Raw genomic sequence first — 14,064 nt, forward strand, 5'->3', positions numbered from 1 at the left:
GAGAAACATTGTATTATGCAACTAGATGAAAAACAAAAATGTTCCCATCTCACTTATAGAGCTGCACGATTCTGGCTAAAATGAGAATCACAATTTTTTTGTTTAGAACAAAGATCAAGATTCTCTCACGATTTTTACGTAACATCATCTTTCACATTATACAAAAAAAATTTAAAAATTGGGCTAACTTTAGTGTTTAGTTTTTTTTAAATTCATTAACCAGCCACGGAAAGATTTACCCACTTCCAGACCAGGGCATTCTTTGAGATACGACACTGTGCCGCTTTAACTGACAATTGCGCGGTACTGCGACAATGTACCCAAACAAAAGTTATGTCCTTTTTTCAACACAAATAGAGCTTTCTTTTGGTGGTATTTGCTCACCTCTGCGATTTTTTTTTGCACTATAAACAAAAAGAGACCGACAATTTTGAAAAAAAACAATATTTCTTATTTTCTGCTAGAATATATATCCCAAAAAATATATATGAAAAAACAAAATGTATTCATCAGTGTATGCCAATATGTATTCTGCTACATTTTTATTTTACCAAAAATAACGCAATAAGCGTATATTAATTGGTTTGCACAAAAGTTATAGCGTCTACAAAAAAGGGGAAAGATTTAGGACTTTTTATTTTTTTTTATAGTTTTTACTAGTAATGGCGGTGATCTGCGATTTTTAGCTGGACTGCGACATTGCAGTGGACAAATCTGACCCTAAGTGACACTTTTTGGTGACCAGTGACACCAATACAGTGGTCAGTGCTATAAAAATGCACTGTTCTCTGTATAAATGGCACTGGCAGGGAAGGGGTTAACACTAGTGGTGATCAAAGGGTTAAGTGTTCCCTAGGGAGGTGCTTTCTAAATGTCAGAGGGATGGGCTCACTTGGAGTGACAAGCCACCTTGCTGCAGTATAACTGTGGAGGCTGCTTTCACACTGGGGCGCTGCGCCGGCAGGACATCCAAAAAAGTCCTGCAATCAGCTTCTTTGAGGCGCTTTAGGAGCGGTGTATACACCGGTTCCAAAGCGCCCCTGCCCGTTGAAATCAATGGGCAGCGCCACAGAAGCGCCTCAGCAGCGGCGCTTTGCGGGCGATTTTAACCCTTTATTCGGCCGCTAGCGGGGGTTAAAGCGCCGAAAAGCGCCTCTAAACCGACGGTAAAGCGCCGCTAAAACTAGCGGCGCTTTACCGCCGACGCCAGTGTCACTGTGAGAGGGCTCTTAGCGGTGATGTGATAAACTTAGCAAGCAGCCTGTTTTTTTTTTTACAGCTGTTGGCTTGAGCAAACAATTCTCTGCACTGAATCAAGGAAATGCTGTGTTAAGATCGTGAGGGGATAGAAACGCGATCTTGATTCTTTAATGATTAATCATGCAGCTCTACTCACTTGTTTATTTTTACAGTGCCTTGAAAAAGTATTCATATTTCTTCAAATTTTCCACATTGTCATGTCACAACCAAAAACGTAAATGTATTTTATTGGGATTTTATGTGATAGACCAACACAAAGTGGCACATAATAGTGAAGTGGAAGGAAAATGATAAATGGTTTTCAAAATTTTTTACAAATAAATATCCGAAAAGTGTGGCATGCGTTTGTATTCAGCCCCCCTAAGTCAATACTTTGTAGAACCACCTTTCACTGCATTTACAGCTGCAAATCTTTTTGGGTAGGTCTCTACCAGCTTTGCACATCTAGAGAGTGACATTTTTGCCCATTCTTTGCAAAATAGCTCAAGCTCTGTTAGATTGGATGGAGAGCGTCTGAACAGCAATTTTCAAGTCTTGCCACAGATTCTCAAATGGATTTAGGTCTGGACTTTGACCTGGCCATTCTAACACATGAATATGCTTTGATCTAAACCATTCCATTGTAGCTCTGGCTGTATGTTTAAGGTCGTTGTCCTGCTGGAAGGTGAACCACGTTTGCTGTGTCCACCACAAACTGCAAACGGGACTTCTTATGGCTTTCTTTCAACAATGGCTTTCTTCTTGCCACTCTTTCACAAAGGCCAGATTTGTGGAGTGCACGACTAATCTGTGGACAAATTCTCCCACCTGAGCTGTGGATCTCTGCAGCTCCTCAAGTGTTACCAAGGGTTTCTTGGCTGCTTCTCTGAGTAATGCTCTCCTTGACCACCCTGTCAGTTTAGGTTGATGGTCATGTCTTGGTAGGTTTGCAGTTGTGCCAAACTCTTTCCATTTTTGGATGATGGATTGAACAGTGCTCAGTGAGATGTTCAAAGCTTGGTATTTTTTTTATAACCTAACCCTGCTTTAAACATTCCACAGTTTTATCCCTGACCTGTCTAGTGTGTTCCTTGGCCTTCATGATGCCATGATGCTGTTTGTTCACTAAGGCTCACTAACAAACCTCTTCACAGGACAGCTGTATTTATACTGAGATTAAATTACACACAAGTGGACTCTATTTACTAATTGGGTGACTTCTGAAAGCAATTGGTTCCACTAGATTTTAGTTAGGGGTATCATACTAAAGGGGGCTAAATACAAATGTATGTCACACTTTTCAGATATTTGTAAAAAAAAATGTGAAAACCATTCATTATTTTCCTTCCGCTTTACAATTATGTGCCACTTTGTGTTTGTCTATCACATAAAATCCCAATAACATACATTTATGTTTTTGATTGTAACATGACAAAAATGTGGAAAATTTCAAAGGGCTATGAATACTTTTTCAAGGCACTGTATCTGTTAAAGTGAGAATAATAAACAATTTAAAATTTAAAAATAAAAATTTCTGACATTTAAAAAAAAATTAAATAAATCTGACCAATATAGCCACCCTTCTTTTCTTTTTTTCTTCAAATATTTTATTTAGGATACAAAGGCAACCAACACATCAATATCTAAACATCGAAAATGCAGTCAAACAGGATAAGTGTAAACTAATAGAAACTAGGTTGGATACTCAGGTATTTGTTATACCAGAGGAAAGGAGGACAAAAGAGAAAGGGAGAGAAGGAGGGATGGGCAAGAAAAAAAAAAAAAGTGGGGGGGGGGGGGCTCGCTAAACCGAACGGGCCAATGGGGATATTTAGGGTGGCAAGGAGGGGCCATCTAGCAGAGATCTGCCTTTGTCCGAGTATATAAACATACTCCATGGGAACCGCGTTTTATTATGACGTTAGTTTTTGTTTTGTGCAGAGAGCTCTAGGTTCTCAATTTTGTTGATGTCCTCTACCTTTCTGAGCCACATTTGGATAGACAGAGAGTCAGATTCTTTCCATCGCAAAGTGATGCCGTTTTCGGTGCAGGGACTTACTTTTTATATGTTTTATTAGGAATGTCAGAGCAATGAAGTAGAAAGAAGGCTGGGTCCTCTGGAACCAGATAGTTCGTAAACTGTTGCGCGAGTTGCACTTCCCTCCAGAAAGTCTCTAATTTTGGGCAAGCCCAAAATATATGTAGGAGTGTTCCCCGACCCCCTCTCCACCATTCTTTTCAATAACAGTCATAAGCCTTCTAATCATGGAGGCTGTCAGTTTCTTGATCTGTTGACAATCAACTTTTTGTGCAGCAGCAACCACAGCCTCCCAGACACTGTTCAGAGAGGTTTACTGTTTTCCTTCACCATAAATCACCCATTTAAGGGCCCACAAGTTCTTAATAGGGTTTAGGTCAGGTGAGGAAGGGGGCCACGTCATTCTTTCATTTTTAAAGGGGTTGTAAACCCTAGTGTTTTTCACCTTAATGCATCCAATAAAATACATTTATGTTTTTGGCTTTAACATGACGAAATGTGGAGAATTTCAAGAGGTATGAATACTTTTTCAAAGCACTGTATAATCTCCTACATACACACCCTGCCATTACATGAATCCTTTAATACCCCAGACTTTGCACGCGTGGCCTGGGAGAAAGATGTTCAGACTTCCCTTACCAATGACAAGTGGGATAACATGCATGAATACACACACACACGGGCTCACTTAAAGCGGAACTTCAGTAATTTTTTCATCTTTCCATCTCTTAAATCCCCTGCCCCTGTTGTTTTAACTTTGGATAGTAAAACACTTTTTTCTGCCAGTAAAAACCTTTCTGTTTCTTGTCTGCAAAAAAGCCTAGGCATATGACATAATGCACAGCTCTCTCTCTCACTATCGTGAGAGTTTGCCAGGAAGGGGGGGGGGGGGTGAGTCATAAGAGGGCCAATGAGGGCTGCAGAGCTGGGAGGTGTGCATCTGTGTAAATCCAGGAAGTGAACAGGCAGCAGCTTCAGCTGCCCACAGTTAAAATGACTGAAACCAGACTCAGTGGAGGGAGATTTCTGCAGCATATTTGGCAAGTACAGAATAACTGTATATATAAAATATTATGCAAAGTGGTTGGAGGGAAGCTTGAGAATGGCAAAGATGTTTTTATTACAAATTATGTGAGCACACTGCAGTTCCTCTTCACTTAATGTAGCTATTCAGGAACATTGCTACAAAGTTGAAACTAGATGGTACAGAACTCCACCCCGCCTTGATAAATTTTCTCCCTCTATTCCAAATACATGTTGGAGATGTGGGAAAGCAGAAGGGTACCATGCTCCACATTTGGTGAAACTGTGAACCCTTCAGACTTTTTTGGAAAGTCCATGACATTATTACACATTACCACATTCACGTTAGTCTACACGCCTGTGCAATATCTCCTACATCACACGACCTCACCTAAAAAAAAGACTATCACAAATCACTGGTGATGCATATGGTGAATGAAGCAAGACTTGGCATTCCTGTACACTGGCAATCTACACTTACTCCGATGATTAGAGAATGGTTCAGACAAGGAAGAGGAGATGGAACTCATTTATATCTCTCAAGAATGAATACACAAATTTACAGAAACATGGTCATGTTGCCACTTCAAAGCTTCTGAGCGCTTTCAATCCTATGACTCTTAAGTTACCTTACTGACCCATAAGTGGCTAATGAGGTCAGATCCTGCCCAACTTGTACCCCGGACAAGGATAGGGGAGCGGATATAGGTATAGTTCTTGACATAACCATACCTTGCCCTTTTGGCCTATTGTGCCTTTAGGCAGTAATGTTGCACACAATGTTTAAATAAAATGCTGATAGGGGTCCTAGTATTCCCCTACTTAATGTACAGTGATTGTAAAGGTAGAAGTTTTTTAATTTTAATTTAATGCATTCTGTGCATTAAGGTAAAAAACATTCTGTGTGCAGCCCCCCCCCATGTATACCTGAGCTCAATCTTGATCCAGCACTGTGCCCTACAGCAGCAGCTCTATCCGCTCTCTCTCCTCACAGGGCAGATTAATAGCAGTGGGAACTATTGTCTCCTGCTGCTGTCAATTAAATCCTGTGGCGAGGGAGCGGGGGGTGGGGCTGAGCTGCACTGTCTGTGTCTATAGATGCAGACAGTCCACCTCAGGATCAAGCATGCTGGTGTGCCACAATAGGAAGTGGCTTCCTATTGTGGCACACCAAGAAAAGGAGCCAGGAGATCTGGCATGGGACCCCAGAAGAAGAGGATTGTGGATGCTCTTTGCAAAAACCATTGTACAGAGCATGTAAATATAACATGATTGTTTTTTTGTTTTTTTTTTTATAAAAAAGAGGGCTTATAATCAATTTACCCACTTGAGCTCCGGAAGGTTTTCCCTTCATTACCAGGGCATTTTTTGCTATTCAGCACTTTGCTACTTTAACTGTCAATTTCTCGGTCATGCAATACTGTATGCTAATGAATTTTTTTTTCATACAAATAAAGCTTTCTTTTGGTGGTATTTTATCACCACTGGGTTTTTTATTTTTTGAGATATAAATGAAGAAAAGACTGAAAATGTTGAAAGAAAAACAATATTTTCTAATTTCTGTTATATGTAGGACAAAATGTATTCTGCTACAAAAATCCTAATAAGTGTATAATATTTGGTTTGTGCAAACGTTATAGTATCTACAAACTATAGTATATATACTGGAATTTACACAGCTATGACACTATACATGTAATGGCAGTGACTTATAGTGGAACTGTGATAGTGTGGCAGACAATCTGGCGCTGACACTGACATTGCTAGAGACACTAATACAGTGAACAGTGCTAATACTGTACACTGACACTGTACTAATGACACCTGATATGTTCATGCTGTAGCATGTACTTGTATGACAAAGTATCCTGTCCCTGCTAGTCCTCTTGCTTTCCTAATAAAAAACTGACCACATTAAGCAGGAAAGGACACACCGTGGTCAGTTCTCTAGCTATGCTGGGAACTCAGCCTGCTCTCCCCCAATGAACAGACTTTTCCTGACACACCCCCCCCCCCCCCCCCCCACTGCACAACCATTCAATGGGAAGCTCAGTGTGCTGCTGCTTCTAATCCCCCCTAGCCAACTCTTGTGCAGATAAGAACAGAGGAAATGTGATAATTTAAAAAAAAAGGGAAAAGAGTATTTATAATATTTTGTTTTTTATACTTATACAAAAATGTTTTCCCTTTTATTTCTATTTGAAATCCTCTAATTTGTAGAGATTTCCTCTCACTTCCTGTTTTGACTATGGGACAGAAAATAAAGGTAAATCTCCCCAAACGGACACACATGGCAAAAAAAAAAAAAAAAACTGACAGAGGTTATAACCCTCCCTATCCAAAATGAAAAAAAAGTTAGCCTATAGTTCTACTAATTTCGGTTTGTCGCTGTTGGAGAGCTTCACCTCACTTCCTGTCTGGTAAAGCTGTGTCACAAAAATAGGAAGCGAGGGGAATCTCTGTAATAGACCCCAGGGTAGCAGTAAATCCCAACATGAGTTCTAATCCTTCTCCACTCCATCCAAAGCTAGAAAATGTGTCTATAAATACATGTTAATTTAAAATCACATATAAAAAGCTGGAGATTTTTGGTAGGTTTTGGGGAGATTCACCCTATCTGTCCTGTTGACCATTGTCAATAGGACAGAAAATTATGGGGAAGCCAACATTGTACAACTGTCACTGGAACAGGAGGGGAAAGGAAACCTTCCAATGGACACAAATGATCCAGAGACTACTAAGATGGGATATCCCTCTCACATTGAAGTAATCTCCTCTTTCTTACTACAGGATATGAAAGAAAATCTTTCTAAAGGGAGCTAGACAAAAAAATAATAATTCTAGCTAGATATTACACACAGTACAGTTAGGTCATTGTTTTTTGTGTCAAAAAGAAGTATCATTCTTAGCTCAAATGTTTTCCTTTCCTGGATAGTTCTGAAATTCCCTTTAAGAACTAAAACATTGCAGTTTTTTGTAGTGTGGTCCGGTTATGAGGAATGATGTCCCACAGGTGTGCAGAAACTGTCTTCCTTATTTTCCTTGATGGTATGTCTGTGCAAATTCATCCTCACTTGTAACTTCTGTCCTGTTTCACCAACATAAGATCCTTTGCTACACCTGTTGCATTGGATGAGGTACACCACATTACTGGAAGTACAGCTGTATGATCCCGTGATACTGAAGGTCCCATTTGTGTGTGTGACACTTTTGGATAGATTGATCTGGTTGCACAGTTTGCAGCCTTTTTTTTTGCAGGGTTTGCTTCCATTATTTGTGACTTTATAATCAGAGTGAAGTTTCCTGCTAATTAGTTTATGTCTCAGGTTGGGTGGTTGTCTGAAAGCCAAATTTTTTCAGAGTTTCATCCTCTGCTATAATGGGTTGCAAACCTTTGATTATCTTTTTGATCCCTTCTAGTGTTGGGTTGTATGTGGTGACTAGAGATACTCGGTTGTTTGTTTTTTTTCTCTGTGTATTGGAGGAGATTTTCGGGTTTTCAAGGCTGTGTTTATGCTGTTGTTGATGGTTTTGTCTTTGTAACCTTTCTTATGGAAGGAGTCTGCCAGTGTCCTGAGATGTTTATCTCTGTCTTCTGGGTCTGAACGTATTCGGTGGTATCTGATGGCCTGGCTGTGTATGATGGCTCGTTTAGTGTGTTGGGAGTGAAAACTGGAATTATGGAGATAGCTGCATCGGTCAGTCGGTTTTCTGTATATCAACGTGTGAAGCTTATCATCCCTGATGTATACTGTAGTGTCTAGGAAGTTGACATGTGTGTTCAAATAATCCATTTTTAGTTTGATAGATGGGTGAAAAGTGTTGATCAATGACAAAAATTGTTTTAGATTCTCTTCACCTTCAGTCCATATCATGAAGATATCATCAATATAGCGGTTAATATTGTCCTCCAGGTCAGCAATAAATAAATTTGCATATTGGGGTGCCGTTTTACTTCCCATAGCAGTACCCATACATTGGAGATAAATGTCATTGTTGAAAGTAAAGTAGTTATGTGTAAGAATGAATTTGATGAGCTGTGTAACATCCTCAGCAACCAGATCAATCTATCCAAAAGTGTCACACACACAAATGGGACCTTCAATATCATGGGATCATACAGCTGTACCTCCAGTAATGTGGTGTACCTCATCCAATGCAACCGGTGCAGCAAAGGATCTTATGTTGGTGAAACAGGACAGAAGTTACAAGTGAGGATGAATTTGTACAGACATACCATCAAGAGACATAAGGGAGACAGTTTCTGCACACCTGTGGGACATCATTTCTCACAACCGGACCACACTATAGAAGACTCCAATGTATTAGTTCTTAAAAGGGAAATTTCAGAACTGTCCAGGAAAGGAAAAACGTTTGAGCTAAGAATGATACTTCTTTTTGACACAAAAAACAATAGCCTGAATTGAGATATTGGTTTCCTCTCCCACTATACTACAGTTTTATGACCCCCTCTGTGACTATCCCCCCCCCCCCTCCAGTCTGTAGCTTTAAATCTGTCTCATCTCACTTGCTGATAGCGTTATTACCATTGCCATACTATTGATTTGTATGTGTTTTTCTTTTTAGTTTCCCTCTGAGATTTTTTTTTTTTTTTTAACATTTTACCTTCTGCTAAAACTTTTGTGAATCAGTACTGCTTGGACCTTGAAGAAGGGGACACACCCCGAAAGCTCGTCCATGAAAAATGATATGTTAGTGCAAATAAAAAAAGTATCACGGACAGTACTCAATTTTCTCTCTCACAATTGCACTAATACGGCTACAATCACCTCAACTATGCATATTTTCCAACTCCAAGCTGTATAAACTTGAATGTTTCTGGATTTAAGCATATCAGGTGATGTGTATTTGTGTAATGAGGGAGAGTGTGGCCTAAGGAGATCAACACCCCATATCAAGGTGTGCATATTTATTTGGAAGCTTAAATGGGCCAAAAAAGAGATTTAACTGACTCTGAAAAGTCAAAAATTGTAAAATGTCTTTCAGAGGGATGCAGCACTCTTGCAATTGCTAAGATATTGGGGCGGATCAAAAAGGCATCAAAAGTTTTGTTGCAAATAGTCAACAGGGTCAAAGAAACGTGTTGAGAAAAAAAAGAAAAGACTATCAGAAATTTGCAGAGAATAAAATGTGAAGCTACCAGGAAACCATTATCCTCCAGTGCTGCAATCTAACAGGAGTGCCCAGAAGTACAAGGTGTTCAGTGCTCATAGACATGGCCAAGGAAAGGAAGGCTAAAACCTGACCACCACTGAACGAGACACATAAGTTGAAACATCAAGACTGAACCAAGAAATATCTAAAGACAGATTTTTCAAAGGTTTTATGGACTGATGAGATGAGATGAGAGTGCCTCTTGATGGACCAGATGGATGGGCCTGTGTCTGGATCAGTAACGATCAGAGAGCTCCACTCCACTTCCACTCAGATGCCAGCAAGGTGGAGGTGTGGTACTGGTATGGACTTGTGGTATTAAGGATGGATAGTTGGACCTTTTCTGGTTGAAGTGGTGCTCAAAATCAACTCCCAAACATACTGCCAGTTTTTAGAAGAGACTTTCATCAAGCAGTGGTACTGGAAAAAGTCTGCATCTTATCAAGAAGGCCATGATATTTATGCAGGATAATGCTCCATCGCATGTATTGAAGTACTCCACTGCGTGGCTAACCAGTAAGCCCTGGTTCACAATGATGCTGCTTTGCAATCGTACTACTTCACTTGAAGTAGCATGATTTTAGGTGCTACTTCAAAGACATCTGTGTTGCTTCATGCACAGATGTCTATTGAAGTCACACCTGAAATCGGCAAAAGTAGTGCAGAAACTGCTTTTGCAAATTGATGCGGCACCACAAAGTCGGGCGTCGTACCAACTGGAATGGTGCCATTACCAGCATTAGGCTGCAACTTGTCATGCGATTGGACCTGTTAAATCACATGACAAATCGCTCCAATGTGAATGAGGGCTAAAGATCTTAAAGATGAAAGAATAATGACATGGCCCCTTCCTTACCTGACCTAAACCCTATTGAGAATTTGTGGGCCCTTAAACAGGTGATTTACGGTGAAGGAAAACAATTATCCCTATTTATTTAAGGTACCCATATAGCACCGTGAATTAAAGTAAACCTCTCTGAACAGTGTCTGGGAAGTTGTGGTTGCTGTTGCACAAAAAGTTGATTGTCAACAGATCAAGATACTGACAGAATCCATGAATGGAAGGCGTATCACTGTTATTGAAAAGTTTGGCTATATTAGTTACTGAGTTTTTTTAAATGTTTATTTGTACATTTTGAGTTGTTTGTTTATTATTCTCGGTTTAACAATTTAAAATAAACAAGTGAGATGGGAAAATTGTCATTTAGTTGCATAATAATTCTGCACACTAATAGTTGCCCAATAATTGTGCACACATAGATATTATAAGAAATCCAAAAGCTCTCTTTTACTTTCTTAAATATTCAGGTATGAGGTTTACTAACATTTTGGATTCACTGAGAGTACTGTAGTTGTTCAATAAGGATTAATCCTCAAAAATACAATTTGCCTAATAATTGTGCACACAATTATTATGTAATTGTGTATAATTCCAAAGAGTCGGCTCTTTTTTTTCATTTTCTTAGAAACCATCTCATTTCACATAAATCCAGCAATCTACATATGGACAAGGGAAGAGGAAAGGGACAGTGAACAACACGATCTGTGCACTGTACAAGAGCTGGAACTGTTAGTTGCCATGCTGGAAGAAGAGTGCGGTGTGTAATATCTGGTATAAACGAAACTTGCATTTTTGCAGTAAACAGCGGTGGTGCGGACATGAGCCTCATTTCCCCTACGTAAAAAGGGTCATAGTGCTACAAGTATCTGGTGTAAAACACCTGCCAGGATCCCAAATGTGTGTGAAACCTGTACAACGTAATGACAGGCTGACAGCGATCTTCTGGTGTTTTGGAAGTTATCAAAGAGGGAGCGATCACCTGCAGTTAGGAACAGATGATCATCCGTGGGCACAAGCTTTCATCCAAGGGCGTTCATTAATCCCTAACTGCAGAAAATCACTCCATGTGTGACTGCGTCTGAACACTGGCAGACATTGGCAACCTAGGGTTTCCACTTCATCCCTTTAAACCCAAACACATAATAATAAGGATGAGCTCAGGTGTGTTCGCAAACAGCACATGCAGAGCCTGCCAGGAAGTTGGAAGTGCACAGCGCTAATCACAAGCAGTGAGACATTGTCCTGATGCACGGCTGCATCAGGAAATGTCTCACTGCTTGTGATTAGCGCTGTGCAGTGCTGACTTCCTGGCGGGCTCTGCATGTGCGGCTTGCGAACACGCCTGAGCTCATCTTTACATATTAATTACACAGCTTCTGTGGCTGATTAAAGTAATACTTAAATAAGGATGAGCTCCGGCGTGTCCGCACAGCCCATTTGCAGAGCCCGCCAGGAAGTCGGCACTGCGCTGCGCTAATCACAGGCACTCTTTACTGAAGGGACCTTATTTTGATTGTGTGGTTTTACATATGAAAAGAGAGATCCTGGAGGTCCATTTTTAGAGAAATAAAGAGGCTGGCAGTACAGATCTTGTATGGCCCGATGCTCGGCTGCAGCGATCGGGAAATGTCTCACTGCTTGTGATTAGCGCTGTGCAGTGCCGGCTTCCTGGCGGGCTCTGCATGTGCGGCTTGCGAACACGCCTGAGTTCAACCTTACATATTAATTACAGTTTCTGTGGCTGATTAAGGTAGTACTTAAATAAGGATGAGCTCCGGCGTGTTCGCATAGCCCATGTGCAAAGCCCGCCAGGAAGACGGCATTGCGCTGCGCTAATCACAAGCAGTGAGATTTTGTCCTGATGGGCGGCTGCAGAGATCGGGAAATGTCCCACTGCCTTCGATTAGCGCTGTGCCGACTTCCTGGCGGGCTTTGCACGTGGGCTGTGCGAACACGCCGGAGCTCATCTTTATACTTAAATTCACTTGTTGCCTTACCTGCATTCAATTAGCCAGAGAACCTGTGCAATTCATATGTGTTCGGGTTTAAAGAGATGAGGTGGCAACTCTAAGGCAGCCGCTGTCAGCCTGTCATTTATACAGGCTTCTAGGCTATAGCTGTCCACACATACACCTGGGATCCCGGCTGCTGCTTTCCACAAGATACTTGGAGCACCAAAACCGATCTGGCTGTGTGATTAATACCTTGGCTCATTCTTTATTGAAGGGACCTTATTTTGATGTGTGGTTTTACATATGAAGAGAGATCCTGGAGGTCCATTTTTAGAGAAATAAAGAGGCTGGCAGTACAGACCTTGTATGGCCTGGCTGTCTCTATCTTTACTCACAGGGAAAAGTCCGAACTCCTAATCAGCATAGTCACTGAACCATGACTGCCAGGCACACAGCATTGCCAGAAGGTAAGTAATGCAGCCCCTTCATTCTCTATGTACAATACTAAGGTGTGCTAGTCCTACCACTTCCGTGCCACACCGGTAAGATGGAACTCCCCATCCATGCCACGCTGAATGAGCTTCTTCCTAAAAGCATGAAGTGTGAAGCCGACAGAGGTGAGGGGAGGACCAGCAGCTATATAATCCTATAACACACTGAGCTCTCACGTTTATTATTGTCTCTTCAGCACACTCTACAAGTACAATGCGGCCACACTGCACTCGCACGGCGCCGGTCTGTTCACTTACCTAAGCAGCGTCAGATGGAGAGTGACGTAACAAGCAGCCAATCAGAATAAACCCTACTCTGCCTGGCTCGTCGCAGATGTGCGACGTCACGTGTTCGCGTGCATGTACAAGGAAGCAACGTGTACTGATAGTCCGCCCGCTGCTTCCCGGCTCAGAGCGGGAGCGCGCAGAGAAATGTCCTGACTTGTCTGTGCTAAGGAGAGCGAGCGTGGAAGGAAGCGCGTGCACGCTCAGCCTGGTCAATCAAAATGCTTTCAGTATTAGCAGAGGGATTTGTAATGGCGTTATTAATATTTTATTAATAACGTTCATATTTTTCATTGATTTTTATTATATATCATTTGTGTTCTTTTTATGTTAATATTAATAATATAAATGAACTGATAATATTTAACAATTATTAAATAATATTTATTAAATAATAATATTAAATAATAATACTTAAGTTTAATTATTAATAATGTTTCATAATTATACACATGTATAGTAATGTTACCAGGTTGTATTGATTAACCACTTGGCAACAGGGCACTTTTACCCCATTCCTGCCCAGGCCAATTTTCAGCTTTCAGCGCTGTCACACTTTGAATGACAATTGCACGGTCATACAACACTGTACACAAAGTAAATTTTTACCACCTCTTATCAATCTCCCAATACCCATCTAAGGGCCCATAAAAGTGTCTGACTTAGCAGCTTCAGTGGCTAGAAAGTTAACAGACAGTGGGTCATAAGTACCAAAGCTACCAACTGTCCCTGATTTCGAGGGACTGTCCCTGATTTGAAGCAATGTCCCTCTGTCCCTCATTCCTCCTCATTTGTCCCTCATTTTTATCTGATCTATATAGATGTATATAAAATGCACTTTTTATCTATCAAAAAGCGCTAAAACTTTCATCTGATTTCTAAATTGCTGCGTTTGTAAATTCCAAAAGCCAATATAAAGGAATAGTAGTGGTAAAAAAAGCACTTGTGGGTTCTACAATCTTGTTTTTTTTTGTACAATTCTCCTTTAAAGGGGTGTGTCAAGGGGTGTGTCCTATGCCT

The 14,064-nt window shown here is 40.8% G+C and overlaps 1 protein-coding gene across 2 annotated transcripts in view; it reads right to left on the reverse strand.

The window, feature by feature from the left end:
• The window catches only part of ASCC3 (activating signal cointegrator 1 complex subunit 3), a 1,208,179-nt gene extending 1,195,025 nt beyond the window's left edge, over positions 1-13,154 (reverse strand). Inside the window, exon 1 of one of the 2 annotated variants that reach the window (XM_073626995.1) lies at positions 13,018-13,154. The gene's annotated coding sequence lies outside the window, so the exon portion shown is untranslated. The other variant, XM_073626996.1, reaches the window with a different exon arrangement.
• Positions 13,155-14,064: the final 910 nt, after the last annotated feature.

This window comes from Aquarana catesbeiana, linkage group LG04, assembly GCF_042186555.1.
Source record: "Aquarana catesbeiana isolate 2022-GZ linkage group LG04, ASM4218655v1, whole genome shotgun sequence".
NCBI lineage: Eukaryota > Metazoa > Chordata > Amphibia > Anura > Ranidae > Aquarana > Aquarana catesbeiana.